General features: G+C 38.4%; 2 long non-coding RNA genes across 3 annotated transcripts in view; one reads left to right on the top strand and one right to left on the bottom strand.

Annotated features, from left to right (window-relative positions):
• LOC131496343 (uncharacterized) overlaps positions 1-16,902 on the bottom strand; it is a 368,341-nt gene that overhangs the window by 17,665 nt on the left and 333,774 nt on the right. The gene's annotated exons all lie outside the window — the stretch shown is intronic.
• The window catches only part of LOC131496344 (uncharacterized), a 92,108-nt gene continuing 90,014 nt past the window's right edge, over positions 14,809-16,902 (top strand). For both annotated transcript variants that reach the window (XR_009254446.1, XR_009254447.1), the window contains exon 1: positions 14,809-14,914. This is a non-coding gene — a long non-coding RNA (uncharacterized LOC131496344). The remainder of the gene's footprint in view (positions 14,915-16,902) is intronic.

The following is a 16,902-nucleotide window of genomic DNA, read 5'->3' as shown; positions in this document are numbered from 1 at the left end:
TTTAAATCCTAAATATAATAACATATTATTATGCTGAATTACTTTTATTAAATCTGCATTATGAAATAAAAAAATTTAAATCTTTAAGTGCTTAATGAAAATTTCTATTTTATGAAATATATGTATTATTTGAAACTCTATTTGATTTATTTAAACCTGCTGTTTCAGGGTGCCCAGATGGTTCAATCGGTTTAGCATCTGATTCTTGATTTCAGCTCAGGTCATGATCTCAAGGTTCATGGGAATGAGTCCTGTGCCAGGCCCTGTGCTGACAGCTCAGAGCCTGGAGCCAGTTTGGGATTGTCTCTCCCCCTCTCTCTCTGCCCCTGCCCCATTCATGCTTCATGCTCATTCTCTCTCTCTCTCTCTCTCTCTCTCTCTTTCTCTTTCTCCCCCCCTTCAAAATAAATATTTATAAAAATAAATAAAACTTGTTTAAATTAGGCTGCTTACAATTTTTTAGAATGCTACCAAAATTATAAACAATTGTAATGTTCCATGAATTTAAAATAGTATTTAGTAGCAATTAGACATTTACAGGTTTTAAAATACAACCATATTTAAATATGAACAAGTTGTAAACATTTGTATTAAGCCTGAATATTTCAGAAACTTGTGTTGAGAAAAATACGATTTCCTGGGGACACAAAATATCAGAAAATAATTCAGGAACATTATGAAAAAAGTTTTTCTTCTAAATTTCAACAGTTCTTATTTTTTAATGTGGTTACTTTGAAATGTCAATTACATTATATATCTGTTGGTCAGCGACCGTGAGTATTTCTCAGAAAGCTGGCAATTTTCCAGCCTTGCTAATTCTTCAGTGTTCCATGGCAGCTAGTTCAGATCTGTCTTGTTCTTCCCAAATATCATCTCCTGTCACTTCCCACATTAGTCTTTCATGGCTGAGGCACCTGGATGCCTCAGTTTAAATGTCCGACTTCAGGGGCGCCTGGGTGGCGCAGCGGGTTAAGCGTCCGACTTCAGCCAGGTCACGATCTCGCGGTCCGTGAGTTCGAGCCCCGCGTCGGGCTCTGGGCTGATGGCTCGGAGCCTGGAGCCTGTTTCCGATTCTGTGTCTCCCTCTCTGTCTGCCCCTCCCCCGTTCATGCTCTGTCTCTCTCTGTCCCAAAAATAAAATTAAAAAAAGTTGAAAAAAAAAATTAAAAAAAAAATTAAAAATAAATGTCCGACTTCAGCTCAGGTAATGATCTCTCGGCTCATGGGTTCAAGCCCTGCATCTGGCTCTGTGCTGGCAAGGCGGAGCCTGCTTGGAATTCTCTCTCTCCCCAGCTCTCTCTGCCCTTCCCGCACTTGTGCTTTCTCTCTCTCAAAATGAATAAATAAAACTTTAAAAAAAAAAAGAGTCTCTTTTATGGTTTGCTTCCCTCTCTCTCTTTTTTTTTCTTTCTCCTATGTTCATCTGATTTGTTTCTTAAATTCCACATATGAGTGAAATCATAGGGTATTTGTCTTTCTCTGACTGACTTATGTCACTTTAACGTAATACTCTCTGGCTCCATCCACTTCATTGCGAATGGCTGAAAAAATTTAATGTGAAACTTTTAAGATTACTTTTCTCCCAAGAATAAAATGTTAAGCTTAGAAAAGTTGTAACTTTTCCACAAAACATGCAGTGCACTGGCTGTCAAGAGCGACACAATACATTATGCAAATGTGATTTTACCCTCACCGTAACACTGAATAAATGCACATACCATATCATAATGAAACATGTCTTCTTAGTATTATTCTAAACTTACCATACAACAACTCAGCTATCAGTAAAGGGTTAGTCAGTATATGCTACAAGTATTTGTCAAAACTGAATCTATAATTAATTCTATATCATAAATCTTAAAATAATATCTTACCTTACTCTTCTCACTTTGTTATTTTTTATTACGATTTTTTAATGTCTATTTTTGAGAGAGAGAGACAGACGGAGACAGAAACAGAGCTTGAGCAGGAGAGGAGCAGAGAGAGACAGACACAGAATCTGAAGGAGGCTCCAGGCTCTGAGCTGTCAGCACAGAGCTGGACGTGGGGCTCAGACCCACAAGCCACAAGATCATGATCTGAGCCAAAGTCAGATGCTTAACTGACTGAGCCACCAACAGGTGCCCCTGTTATTTTTTTTTAAAGCTTATTTGTTTATTTTGAGAAAGGGAGAGAATATGAGATACCATCTCCTATCTTCCCAAGTAAGCGAGAATAGGGGCACCTGGGTGGCTCAATCAGTTAAGCGTCTACTCTTGATTTCTGCTCAAGTTCGTGGCATCGAGCCCCACATTGGGCTCTGTGCTGACAGCGAGGAGCCTGCTTGGAATTCTCTTTCTCCCTCTCTCTCTCTGCCCCTCCCTGGCTCATGCTCACCTGTTCTCTCTCTCTCTCTCAAAATAAATACATAAAAATTTTTAAAAAGATATGAGTGTTATATTACTTTTAATTAACAAGTCAGCCTACTAAAATTTCATAGATGCTAGCAGAAGACACAAGACTTATGAATCTGAGACCATAAATGTTATTATTCATAGCCATAGCAGTAAGCCAGATTATCAGCATTCTTGTGTCCCACCTCCCACAGGGCAATGTCCAAAGGGACATGTGACACCTGCCTGCTCAGTGGTTTGTTACAATAGAGAAATCCTGAGTATAGGGAATCTGAATCTTTTATAGAAGGCGGTAACTATGCCTATCCTTTGTTCTGAAGAGACACTATTTTCCAAGGCTGTTTGCTGCACAAACATCTTTGAAAAACTATACCAGAGCAAAAGTCTTGGTCAGTGCCTCGACTTTTAACTTGGGCAGAAATGTGAGAAGATCATGGAGAACTGTCTCCCAACAACCACCCAAAGACCAGAAAATAATGAGTCTTGTTATAAGGAATATGGGGGAAATGCTCAGACATTTTTGTTCTATTGACTGTGAGGATAGAGATGCATTTGAACTTTCAGGAAGCCATTCCCTGAGGGCAGGAGATAATAATCAACAGAGAAAAGGTAACAGTCATCTTTTGCTAGAGAAAAAAATACATCAAAGTACATTACTTTGTATGAGATGAGATTTTTCTCTCCTTGGAAACTCTTCAACAAGCTGCCTACAAATGGATAAGAGATATGCCTAGAAAAAGAGGCCTATATTTTTTAAAGATGGTAATACTTTGAGTTAACAGATTGCATTTAAAATAAGTGTCACAAGTGAGATGACTCAACTGAAACTTCACTGCTCCCAGATCTGCTGTTTGCTGTCTTCTAAAAAGAAGTCATCATTTCAAATCCTAAATTAACCATATATAGATTTAGTTGTGTCACACCTTGTGGCTCCATATTGTGGTTATGCAATATTGCAGCTGAGCAATGTTGCCCGCTCGGAAGTCAGCTTCGTTTACTGTGTCGCTTTAGTCCTGAAAGCCCTGTGCAGTAGACACCAATCCATTTCCATTTCTGTTGAAATCAATTTGTGTGAATTGGGAGTCATACTAAATTCTGGTGTTACACACATTTTAAAAATAATTAAACACAGTTCCCACCATGAGTGGCACAGGACAGCTCCTTACCAATTCACTTTTTGTCAAATACAAAGATATAACTTAGGCATGCATTAAATCAACTACAGTAAAACATTTTAAGGAAAAACGGCATTAAAACAATGAGTGAAAATCATCGAGTTTTCTTTTTTTGAGGGCTGGTGATCTAATTTTTAAAATTTATGATCTATTTATGCCAATTCCGACAAAAAATCTCTACAAAATAGGGAAATGTCTTAAGTAACTTGATATCCTGTGTTACACAGTATAGGTGTCCAAGACTGTGTGCCATATTGCTCACAATACTTTTTTTTAATCTATTTAATTTTGCCTATTATTTTGCTCTTAATTTCTTCCTGCAGAGTTTTTACTTTCACCTACCTAATCCGTTGTTGGAAGTGAGAATAATCCAAGTTGACCAGATAATGGAAAAAGCAGTTATTGTTCCAATCTCTCGTTGCTTCACCCATCGATCTATCTGTCTGTCTATCTACCCTTTTATCCAGTCATCTATGTAATCCTTTAATTAGTACAGCAAATAATTAACTGTTGAGTTGCTTCATAACCGTGGCAGCTGATAGAAAAATGAATGAGAAGCAAAGACTTCTCCCAATGGATTAAATAATATGTTACTTTCACTGATCAAGTTATAGGACAATTACAACAAGAACACAATGATAGAAGGTCCTGTATATGAGTCAGACGAGATGAAGCAGAGACTTTAAGAAAGAAAAAGAGTGTATGTGTATGAATGTGTGTCTGTTTGCCAGTTTGGAACAGAGCCTCAGAAGAAATCTAAAGAATAAGTTAGGTTTAAACCAATCCTCAAATCTTATCAGAGAGGATGATAACATATGTAATGTCATTGGAGAAAAAGAGAGAGAGAGAGAGAGAGGGGTAGAGAGAGATAGAGAGAGAGAGAGAGAGAGAGAGAGAGAGAACTACAACTTTAGAAAACTTCAATGCCCACCCAGTTTCATTCTGGTCCTGTATCTATTAGAATTCATTGGTCTCCTCTTTTCTGTAGCCGATTGTGAAAGTCGATACATACAGTGTCCCTAGAAATTCTACCACTCCTCTCCCCAGTCAACACCTAAAAAGCTAAGATTGTAGGTGTCCACACAAAAGAGGAATAGAACTTTTCCTCTTGGCTTGGCTTTGTTGCCTGATGATGTGCCACAAGTTAGAGGCGTTGATTCTCTCATTACAGGAATCTTTGTTGAACACTTACCATGAGGTATGTAATGCACCAGTTTCTAGAGATACAAAAATGAATAGATTAGATACTTCCCTCTTTGGAAAATACAATTTAGCAGCAAAGAGAAAACAAAGTAAATCGAATAATAGTTTTTGTTCAAGGGAAAGGACAGTGTTCATGAAAGAATATATCAAAGTCTGACAGGCACAAAAGCTCAGATAAAGCTTTCCAAAAGGTGTCTTATATTCCAAACGTTGGAGTGAGAACTAAACTATGGAAGAAGTTTAACGAAGTAACAAAATCAAAACTTTGTTTTAGAAAGATAAATGTCTGTAATGTCGAAATGCCTTGGAAATGAACAAAATTTCTGCTTCTAAATGTTAAATGTTTATGTATAATCTTGTAAATTCAGGAATGTTTATCAAAATAGTCTATTTATTCCACCTCCTTTCCACATGCAAGTTATCAGCAACTTCAGGTCAAGAAGCTTTCTTTTCACAAAGCAGTGGGACAGTGCTTCATACACAGTAAACACTTTTTAAATACTCTTATAATGTCTAATTTAGAACCAGAAAATACAACGAACTGAAGCTGGAAGTGTCTGTGTGCTCCTTGTAAAGTATAGAGAAGCTGATCCAAACCCTGAAAGTGGTTACAAATATGGTAGGCCTGATTATAAACACCTCCATTGCATAAACCTTTCTTGCTCTGCATGCCACTGAATTAAAAAATTATATCAAAGTTTGATTAAAGCTCTGTAACCGGTTCTTTGAAAATAGCGACTAGCCTCTCTGTTGCCTAGTTCCTTGGTCTACACCCATGTAGTGGGTTCACGGGTCAGGAACAAAACTAACATTTTCCCTAAACTCTTCTTTGAATCTCTCCAGCTAATCTCCAGAGGAAATTCCCAGTGGGACCCATATAGGTATGTTGGAATGAGATCACCTTTCTACCTGATCATTTCACATCAAAATTCATTCCATTAGGGGGAAAAATTCACCACTAAACTTTCATCCAGTTCAAAGTCTAAATATGGGAGGAAGTGAAAGAGCACCGTGGTGGAAAATCAACTGCTTGCTGCTAATTAGCAATCCCCCAAGGAAGGCCTGCTAGCCAATTAAGCTTAATTGCTCAGTGCCAGGGCCTAGGGGTCTGGCCCATCCGGAACTCACAACTGTAGCTGTAGGGACTTCTTCACCCAGAGCAGGGTTTCAACCCCTTGCTTCTGAAACTAATCTCGGTGACACTTTATCTTAATGCACTCAAGCCGAGGGAGAGGGCATATCCTACCTTTAGAATGTTGCCCATTATTTAAGATTGATTTCCAATTAGTTTTCTTTTTATGAACTTCAACATATTCCCTACTAAGTTTTTGCTACTTAACTTGGTTTATAATAATCAAGAGAGGTGCTGGAGAAAAATTCCCCTGTGGGGAAATAGGAGTGTAAAATTATCATTATGAAACACAAAACACACAATTTAATAAAAATGAGAACTCATTAAGTTATATATTTATCTAATTTCACAAACAAAAAAATTAAACTTGCCTCTAATTTAGAAAATATTCCCAAAATTGTCAGTTATAGGAATGATGAACAGATTGCATATATCCTGCAGATGAACAGATTTCATATATCCACCTTTGTAAAGATATCATTTTCTGATATTATTCTTTCTCTAAAGCTTTTTTTTTCAGGATCTTGATAACTAAGATTTTTCAGGATATATTCTCCATCTAACATTGACAGGAGTAAAATCACAAACCTGTGCCTGACTCATTCTCTTTTCAGATTTATTTTTATAAATAAGTAAGTTGCTATGCCTCCTAGTCACCATGACAGCTTTCTGCAATGCCTGAAAACTCACCCTTTTCACACTGACACTCCTGTCCTACTCAGATTCCACTATTTGCATTTAAAATGAACGAATGCTGAATTAAATTCTTATTCAAGGCCTTTCTGCAAATGGGTTTGTATGAGGTTGCTGTTGGAGTGTGAATAATTTCCATACAGCATTCATTAGTCATAGAAATAAGCAAAGGGGATTTATAGGAAATGATTGTTTGGAAGCTAATTTTTTTCTTTCTGGTGGCATTATCGATTTCTTGACTTCCTTCCATTTTTCTTTAGTTCTAAAAGCACAAATGATAGGCAAGAAATTTACTAAAAATACCATCTTCCAAGAAAAATTTGTGTATGGATTAGGACAAGAAGTGTGTATGTATATAAGAGAAATCTAGAAGAAAAAAAAAAAAAAAGAAATAACAATGCCTACATAGGGAGGAAGGGTGAAAAAAAGAAGAGACCAAAAAAGAGAAGGTCACATTACATAAGTCCTATGCCAATTATGATTATAAAGAGTATAATGGGTTTTATTTTGCAATATTTTGATGCAAGTGTCACTACAATCTAGTTACACATCATATTCATGCATGCTATATCTTGACAGTTTGCTCTGTCATGGCCAAGTGGTCCTAAGGTTTTTGATTTTCTAAAACTCTGTGGGAGAAGCTGAGGCTCACTCAGCACACAACTCCTGATTTCAGCCCAGATCATGATCTCGTGGTCACGAGAGATTGGTCATGAGAGATCAAGCCCCAAGACAGGATCTGCACTAAGTGTGAAGCCTGCCCTCTCCCTCTCTCTCTGCCCCTGCCTCTCTCTCTCTCTCTCTCTCTCTCTCTCTCTCTCTCAAAATAAATAAATAAACATTGGAAAAAAACCTGTGTGAATGTGTAAAATGAGAAAAGTAGCCAGAAAAGGAAATGACATCATGGAAATTATTTAAAATTGGATCTTTCCAAGCTCTAGTCTAATTGAATAAATATAACTAAATATATTTTAAATATACATATTATATAAAATATATATTTATTTTATAATATATATAAATATATTTATTTAATATAAGTTATATATTAAATATATATTTAAATATAAAGTAAATATACTTTACATTATAGGCAAATTCATGGGACAATTTGGAAAAGAGTTTTAAAATAGACACATGAAAAATTCTTTCTACTAAGCAGTTAATCATGTTAGAAAGTTTCAAAAATGTTGAACAAAGTACAGAGGAGACTAGAGCTAAATACTTTCATAATTCCATCAGATGCTGTATTAGTCTGCTAGCATGACCATAAAACAATGGACCACAAACTGGGTGAATTAAAAGAGAAATGTATTGCCTTACACTTCTGGAGGCTAGAAGTCTGAAATCATGGTATGGACAGGATTACTTCCTTCTAAGTCTCTCCCTGGCTTGTAGATGGCCATGTTTAGGTTCATGTGGAATTCTTTCTGTGTCCAAATTTCCCTTCTTTTATAAAAACACCAGTTATCTTGGATTAGAAACCCACCCTACTAATTATGACCTTATTTTAACCAAATATATCTGCAACAATCCTACCTCCAAATAAGGTCACATTCTGAGATACTGAGGGTTAGGACTTCAACTTATGGAATTTGGTGGGGATACACAATTCAACCTATAACAGGTATGGCCCTCTTTTGAAAGGAAAAATACGCTAACAGATAACCAACATTGACAAATTACTTTTATTTATTTTTTTTTCAACGGTTTTTATTTATTTTTGGGACAGAGAGAGACAGAGCATGAACGGGGAAGGGGCAGAGAGAGAGGGAGACACACAGAATTGGAAACAGGCTCCAGGCTCCGAGCCATCAGCCCAGAGCCTGACGCGGGGCTCGAACTCACGGACCGCGAGATCGTGACCTGGCTGAAGTCGGACTGCTTAACCGACTGCGCCACCCAGGCGCCCCGACAAATTACTTTTATGTTAGTGTTATCTAAATAAGTAACCGAATAAATATGTATTTTATACTTCACATAATACTAAATAGCCAAAAACAAAATTTTAAATGATATACAAATAAAATAAATTTAAATTAACACTAATTTATCATAATAGAAGTGCCATTTGCTGCAGCCATATCGCACTTCAGAATATGAATGTGCTTTGGAAAGCTGCAGTATTAGTTCTTTTGATATCAATATGTGCCATGGATAATTCCATTTTTCCACTAACTTCTTCTATGTGAACCTCCAAAACAGAAGTGGTCTCAGTAGTACATGGCTTCCCCTTTTTTGATATCTGGTATGTTAGAATTAAGAGACAGTATTATCTCTTGCTCCGAATCTCTTTTGAGTTATCAATGTAATATGGTATCAAATATATCAAAATCGTATTTCTCTCATTACATAATCCACTCATTTGTTCCTTTGCCCTCAACTACTATTCCTACTTTTCTTCATTTATGCCCCAACTTTTCCACTTTTGGAAGGGACACTTGGTTCAGCCACTGTGCTGGTCTAGATTGCTAGTCTAGTAAATACCTTCAGTCCCCTTCCATTCATGTTAGGGTAAGGTCACATGGGTACAGAACTGGTGGGCTCTCTTGACCAGCAGGCATTACTGCTGTAGTCACTGTTAGTCCCACTTTTGCCAGATGGGTAAGGCAGAGCCCACCCCCTCAGGCCCTTAGGAATTCCAACATAAAAGTTTAAAAATATCATTAGACTGTCTTGTTTGGGAGTCATTCCTGTTCCAACACTTATATTTGAAGTCCTGGTCCTCACTGCATGAGGAGGAAAAAGAAAACTGAGTGATATGGGAAGGAAGGAAGGAAGGAAGGAAGGAAGGAAGGAAGGAGGAGGAAAGGAAAGGAAAGAAAGAAAAAGAAAGAAAGAAAGAAAGAAAGAAAGAAAGAAAGAAGAAAGAAAGAAAGAGAAAAGAAAGAAAGAAAAAAAGAAAGAAAGAAAGAAAGAGAAAAAAGGGAAAAGGGAGGGAGGAAGGAAGGGAGAGAGAGAGAGAGAGAGAGATGAGAAGGAAAGAAAGAAAAAGTATAGTCATACCTGTGTTCTCCTCAACCCCCTCTGCTACAGACCCACCAGAAAAACAGAGGAATCTATCCAGGGGATACTCCTTTGGTCCCCATTATGTTGAATGTGAACTCACACCAGTGAAGGTGTGTAAGCCAGTCCTTCATGCCAATATCTCTTCCTGTTTTAGACAACCAATGTTCCAACTGCCCATTCCAATTTCCTATCAAACTATTATTCTGAGAATCTCGCTCTGCCCACTGTTGGACTCTGGGCTGCAGAGTGTGTTCCTTGTTCTCAAGAAATGACAGAACCCGCAGCTGCAGCTCACTTTATAGCACAGAAGTAACTGTAGAACTGCACTAGTAGAACTTGCTGGAACTGTGTCCTTTAGGATGCCAGGTAAAGCTGTTCCCGAAGAGACCTCTTACCAGACCCATTCTGCTGTAAAACTTCCTACAATGGTGCCAAGGGGAAGCTGCTGGCCGCCCTGCAGGGTAGGAACCAGGCAAGTAGGAACTGAGGCAAGTATGCACCATCGACTGGCAAAAATTCAGTGCCAGCTGGCAAAGGAAAAATATTTAAAGGGCCCCTGTCTATTTTCACAGATCAGACAAAAAGGATTAATTTAGAGTGTAGAGGCAATAAATCAATGAGCAACATACACTCTCTATCATTAACACCATCATTGAGTGCACAGGTCATTTGTATATTAAGATTACTCAGTTCTTTTTTTTAAATATTTATTTATTTTTGAGAGAGAGAGAGACAGAGACAGAGATAGAGACAGAGCATGAGTGGGGCAGGGGGAGAGAGAGAGGGAGACACAGAATCCAAAGCAGGTTCCAGGCTCTGAGCTGTCAGCACAGAGCCTGATGTGGGGCTCGAACTCACAAACCACGAGCTCATAACCTGAGCCAAAGTCAGATGCTTAACCAACTCAGCCACCCAGGCACCCCACGATCACTCAATTATTTTCCCATTTGCCAGTGAAAACAAAGTACCACTGGTTTACAATCATTATCCTCACTTTCCACTCTTGAAATGATTTGAAAACCAAATGATGATAATTCATGTGATGGCAAAATCTGACCTGACCCAACAGGAAGAGAATATTTATAGTCTTTATCTTCCACTTACCCGAATATGCAAATTTGTCATTATAGAAATGTGAGTGTGTGGATTTCACAGTCCTGCTCCACACTCTCTGGGGAAATTACACGGCACTGCATTACCTTTCTCAACGCTAAAAATATGAAAAACATCTGCCCTCAAGGGTTTCAGGTAAGGGATTGTAGACCTTACCCCTTAGAACCAGTTTTGATCTTAAATACAGAAGCAGATACAGGGAGGTGACATCAATAATTTAGCAGAATAGGAAGCCCTTGACCTCATTCTCCAACAGAAACACCAACTCAACAACAATATACAGTCCAAGAAGACTTTACAACTCCAGAAACCAGTTAGGAAGTTGCAGTACTCTAAGCAAGCTCAAAGCCAAGACCAGTCACACTGAAATGGGCAGGAAAAGCCATTTCATGTCAACTATCCCTAAGCTGTCACAGCTATAGATAGGAGGAAAAGCCACACTCTCCTTCCCAAGGAGGGAAGGAGAAGAGTGGACTGGGGGTCTAGCATTTCAGCTTTTGGTAGGGGAGGGGGACAGAGAGGACTGTCCTGAGGACTGGTTTCTGACTCAGAGTACTGATGAAATCAGCGTAGCTGGAAATCTGGGGGTCGAGGAGAACAGAAGAGCCTTCAGCAGCTTGATGCACTGGAGGAACTGCAGTACCACAGAGCGACACCAGAGGGAGCAAGAGGCCACAAACTCCTAAAAAAGAACCGAGCAAATCCCTCCTGTGGAAAATCCTAAAACAAGTGCAGTGAGGACACGTAGCCATAAAAGGTTTGAGAGGTCCCCAGAATCTGTAGCCACACTGATTGGTGAGAGTTTTCCTCTGTCTGAGGCCAGTCCATAAGTACGAGAAGTGTCTTTTTTTTTCCGACTGCAAAATTCACAATAACAAAAATAACAACGCATGTAATGAAAAAAGGAACATGTTCCAATCAAAGAAACAAACTAAATCCCCTAAAGAAAACTGAGATCTATAAATTACCTCAAAAAGAATTTAAAATAACCATTTTAAAGAAGCTCAAGTACAACAACACAAGTAGACAGCTAAATGAAATCAGTAAAAGAATGCATATACAAAATGAGAATACCTTCAAAGAAATAGAAACCGTAGAAAAGAATGAAACAGAAGTCTAGAGCTGAAAAATTCAGTAACTGAACTGAAAAATTCACTGAAAGGAATTAACAACAGACCTGGTCAAGGAGAAAAATCATCGAACTTAAAAAAAAAAAGTCAACATGCTAGAACCTGGATGAAACTTGAGGGCATTTGTATGGTGAGTGAAGTCAGCCAGTCACAAAAACACAGATTCCTGATTCCACTGCTCTGAGCTGTCGAGAGTCAAACTCACAGACACAGCAAGCAGAACCCTGGTTACCAGGACCTGGGAGGAAGGAAGAGAAGGGGAGTTGCTCAATGGACACAGGGTTTCAGTTTTGCAAGATGAAAAAGTTCTAGAAATGTTGCACCATGGGCATATAGTTAACACTACCTTACCTTACACCTGTGTATTTTATGTTACGTGTTTTTGACCATAATAAAAAGTAATAAAACAGATGTGAGGTCTGAAATGATCTAACTGTGCTCAGTTATAGTATGTTCATTCAGGTGATTCAGAATATGCTTGCATTACTTTGTAGGTATCTGTATAAATTTAAATTTTTTAAAAAATTTTCTCATGAAGAGCCAGAGTCCTTTCTGCAATAGGGGAGTTGAGGAGGGGGTGTGTGAAGGAGATGGAGGGGGCACCTTCATACCCCAGTTTGAGAAACCAAGTGCATGTGGTTAATTCGTACTTTATATATGAAAGAGTAGAGCTTTATACACTGCTACATTGTCCTTCCAAATGTCACATCACCAGGAGGAAGCAAATCTAGGGTGTCAGCTTCAATAGTTAACCCTAACCTGATCCTAACCTTAGCTGAAGTGAATTCTTAATATTTTGATAGTAATAAACTTTATTTTTAAATGATAACCTTGCCGTAAATGGAAGCGATGATAAATAAAGCCATTTCTATTTTTTTAACGTTTATTTATTTTTTGTGAGAGAGAAGGGGAAAGACAGAGAAGGGCAGAGGATTTGAAGCAGGCTGACAGCAGAGAGCCCCATGGGCCCTTGAACTTGCAACCGGGAGATCATGACCTGAGCTGAAGTCAGACACTTAACTGACTGAGCCACCCAGGCGCCCCTAAAGCCATTTCTAATAACAAGAAATTCAACTGCTCTTACATTAATTTCTACCACTATCTAAAAATTTCTAAGCATTAAACCGTCTGCTAATATTTTCCGTGTTTTATTTTCTTCGGTTGCCACTCATTTTTTTAATATACTAAATGCCAATATAGTTACTTCATAATTCCTGTGAATTTTAATTGAAATTAAGAGTGTAAAGCAATCCCATACAGTTCATAAGTTCAGAGCACTACCATTTTACCACAAACTTAGTGCAGAGCAGACGTTGTTCATTTCCTTTATATATATTTTATCAAGTCCATGGCTCCACTATTTCCTGTAACTGCTGTTATAGAAAAGTATCACATCAAGTGTAACCTCTTGTGCTAAGGGAACCTGATAGATCGATTCAACAACACCGAAATCATTCAAGTCACACCAAACCTTCACTAACTAGTGAGCATGCAACATGATGCCTCACAACTTTAATTCAATAATTTCGTTAAAATGCCATATGAAATAAAATAGTGGCCACAAACTTGGAAATAATGGAACATTAAAGAAAAGGTTTAACCACCATCTAAAGCGAGAACTTCTCTATCATACATTTGGCAGGCAAACAAAGACAGTGACATCCCCAGCTAATGGCCAAATATCGGCATTGTTAGCACACTGATGCCTGCAAAGATGGCTCAGATAATTGTTATAAACCTCTGAGAGCACATAATGTCAAGCATTCACGTACTTGACCCCTAGCCATTAGAATGATTTTCTGCTCTTTGAAAATGTAACTGACTAAGATTGTGTCCACCTGTAACAAAAGTACAAGTATGCTATTTGAAAATTAAAATACAGCCCACACTTTGCTATAAATTACTTTTAACGCATTTCATGAGAAAGTTTGAAATAATGGAAACCTCAAATAATTTTAACATTCAGTCGATAATGTTAAATTTGCAAAATTGGCAACCCACATGGATTATCAAGTCTGCTGAAACCTATGCCTCCCGTGGAGGTAGCACTTTTGCTGCTAAACAGAAATACCCACTTCTAAACTTTTACAGTGTCTTGTGATCCAAGCTGTTGTTTATACACATAGGAATTTTTACAGATGATTTTGGTTACCACTGTGCTATTATTTTAACATGAAATAACATAATCTTTTTTAATTCTAATAATATCATGTAAGCATTCGTCAAGTTTAAAATCAATAACTTTGGAATGCAAGTTAATATTAAAAAAAAACAAAAGAAAAGAAGACATAATGAGGATAGCCAAAGAGCCAGCACGTCTCACTGTGCTATTAACTTGGAAAATTGTATTCTGTGATATTTTAGAGAGTAAAGCTGAGAAAATAAATATACTATCAAGGCAGGTACACTTTTAAGATAGCCAGAATCACATTCCAGGCAAGAAAAATAGGGAATATGTAAGCAAATTGTTGGAAACATGATTGTAAGATGAACCATTCCTTATAAAGTGCCCCTAAGTTTAGTCTTAAGGGAAATTAAAACATGTTTGGTCTCTTAACATTCCCCTCAGTTTGACTTAACTTTAGAATCCAGGCCCCTGACCTCCCTTTTCTTAGAGCATTTACTTGAGAAATCTTGTAATTATAACTGCAGTCTCTAGAAGTAACTGGTTTTTAAAAGCCTCTTGTCAGTTTTACAACCAGGAATGTCTTTCTCAAGGACCAGAGAGTCATTCCTTTGAAATGTAATCATCATGGAAGATTGCACTCTGATCTCCCAGTCTCTATGGAAAGTAGGATATTAACTTTGGTGGACATCTTCCTTCAAGTTGTGACACTACCCCTTGTCATGAAGATAGGAGAAAGTTGACTTTTCCTTTGGCTAGGGTCAACTAGCAAACACAGATGGCCTCGTTCCTTCACCCCAGCTCTTAAAAACTCCTGCCCTTTGTTTCAGTAGAGCTGGTATTCAGAATTGGTCTTGCTGTCTCTCCTATTGCTGGAAACAGGGTTGGAAACAATCAGCTTCTGTCTTCATCTTCTTCAGTTCAATTTTCTTCTTTAGCAGGTGAGTTTTGAGGAATGTTCTTCCTCCATAGAATGTGGCTATACAGTAGTGGTGGGAGTTGGCAGCTGAGCAGATAAAACAAGGGCTCAGAAAGTGGTTCTGGAAGAAAGTGGAATTTCTCAAGGATTTAACTGTCAGCCCCAGAACTAAAAAGCAAAAAACAAAAAGAGAGAAAGAGAGAGAGGGGGGACAGGGAGATGCTGTACTACTGAGGAAAGGTTGTGGTGAAATGTTCCAGTTCCATGATACTCTGGAAGCTATCAGGTCTCCACATTCCTCAGCAGAAGAAGCACATTCAAAGGTAAACAAGATTTAAATACCAAAAGGGGAGAAGGAGGGGCATTTGGGTGGATTTCAACTCAGGGTTTCAGCTCAGGTCATGATCTCCTGTTCATGACTTCAAGCCCTGCCTCGGGCTCTGTGCTGACAGCTCAAAGCCTGGAGCCTGCTTCAGATTCTGTGTCTCCCTCTTTCTCTGTCTCTCCCCCCACTCTCTCTTTCTCTGTCTCTCTCTCAAGAATAAAAAAAAAAAAACATTAAAAAAAATTTTTTTAAGGCGGGAGGTGGAGAGAAAGAGCACAGAAGAGAAGAGGAACAGAGTCTTATTCATTGGAACACAAAGTCTTTAAGGAGGGTGCCTGCATAATGGACAGATTCAGAGGGATCTCAGGGCAGGACCTCAGGTTCACATGGTACCCCTTTGGTTTTATTAAAAGGAAAGGTGGAGAATAAATTGCTGTTCTCATTAGAGGATATTGGATACTTCTTCATTTATGTTCAATATGAGGAATTAATGGTATAAGAATATTTGAATCAGATGTTTTTTGAAGCCAAAAAATAGGATATTTAGAGAATAAAATAAAACACTTGTTCCAGGTACATAGCTCCCCTCAAGCCTTGTTAAGTTTTAGAATCCCAGCAGATTTCCACTGCCACATTGAGGGCACCATCAGCCAGCATGTCTTGGGCCTGCTGACGGGATTAGCAGTCCCTCTGGGCAGCTTCCCTGTATCCTTTGAAGGAGAAAGAGTTCATACAAGTCTGATGAAACTTATTTTTCTCTTTTTATCCAGTGGTGCTCCTTCTCGGTAGACATGAGGTAATTTCTTATTCAAAACTTTTGTTAAGAATCCTATACAGAAATCTGAATACACAAGCATCACATTTTTAATTTATTCCTTGTTGACTAGAATCTCAAGCTGCCTCCATTCTACACTGAGTCTGAGTGGAGAAAACTTAAATTTGGTCTCTCAACAAACTAAGCAAGAGCAGGAGGAGGAAGAGGAGGAGGAGGAGGAGGAGGAGGAGAAGTAGTTAGCATTCAACTCTCAGTTGAGAGAAAAATGTCCTCAGAACGTCCTGAAGAAATCTGAACCTCCCAGTCTCAGTGGTGGGAGATTCGTGTTTGACCAGAGGAGGGAGACTTTCCCACAACTTAGACAATGCAAATGTAACACCACAACCAGCTTGCACTAGAAATTAATTCACCTAGAAAATATTTACTGAGCACTTAGTAAGCCAAAGCACCTGAGTAGATAGAGAAGATACAGAAGTGAAGACTAACCAGGGAGAAACAATCAATACAACAAACAAGAAAATACAAGTCAGTGATAATTGCTGGCGGAAAATTAAAATTGGGTGATTTGCTAGGAAAGATTTTTATAATTTTATAATTAGATTGGATGTTCACTCGGGACGTCCTAACAGAGGGGGAGGTATGTAAGCTAAGAACACAAGAAGAGATCACTCATTTGAAAGTCAAGGATGCGCTGGTATAAAGACCCGGAGGCAAAGAACTCAACTATAGGAGGAATGGAAACACCAGTGGCTAATCCACTGGGGATGAAGTGAGGGACAGTATAAAATGGGATGATGGAGGAATATGGGAGGGTTTCAAGGATAGGAACAATCCTGATTCAAGGCATCTGTATTGTGGAGTAGGTCTGGACAGCCAGATCCTGGGGTACTGGGTCCTTAGGAGACCTGGC

This window comes from Neofelis nebulosa, chromosome 15 (genome assembly GCF_028018385.1).
Source record: "Neofelis nebulosa isolate mNeoNeb1 chromosome 15, mNeoNeb1.pri, whole genome shotgun sequence".
NCBI classification, from domain to species: Eukaryota; Metazoa; Chordata; class Mammalia; order Carnivora; family Felidae; genus Neofelis; species Neofelis nebulosa.
Note: the sequence above shows the minus strand (reverse complement) of the source record. Positions and strands in the feature narration are given on the sequence as shown.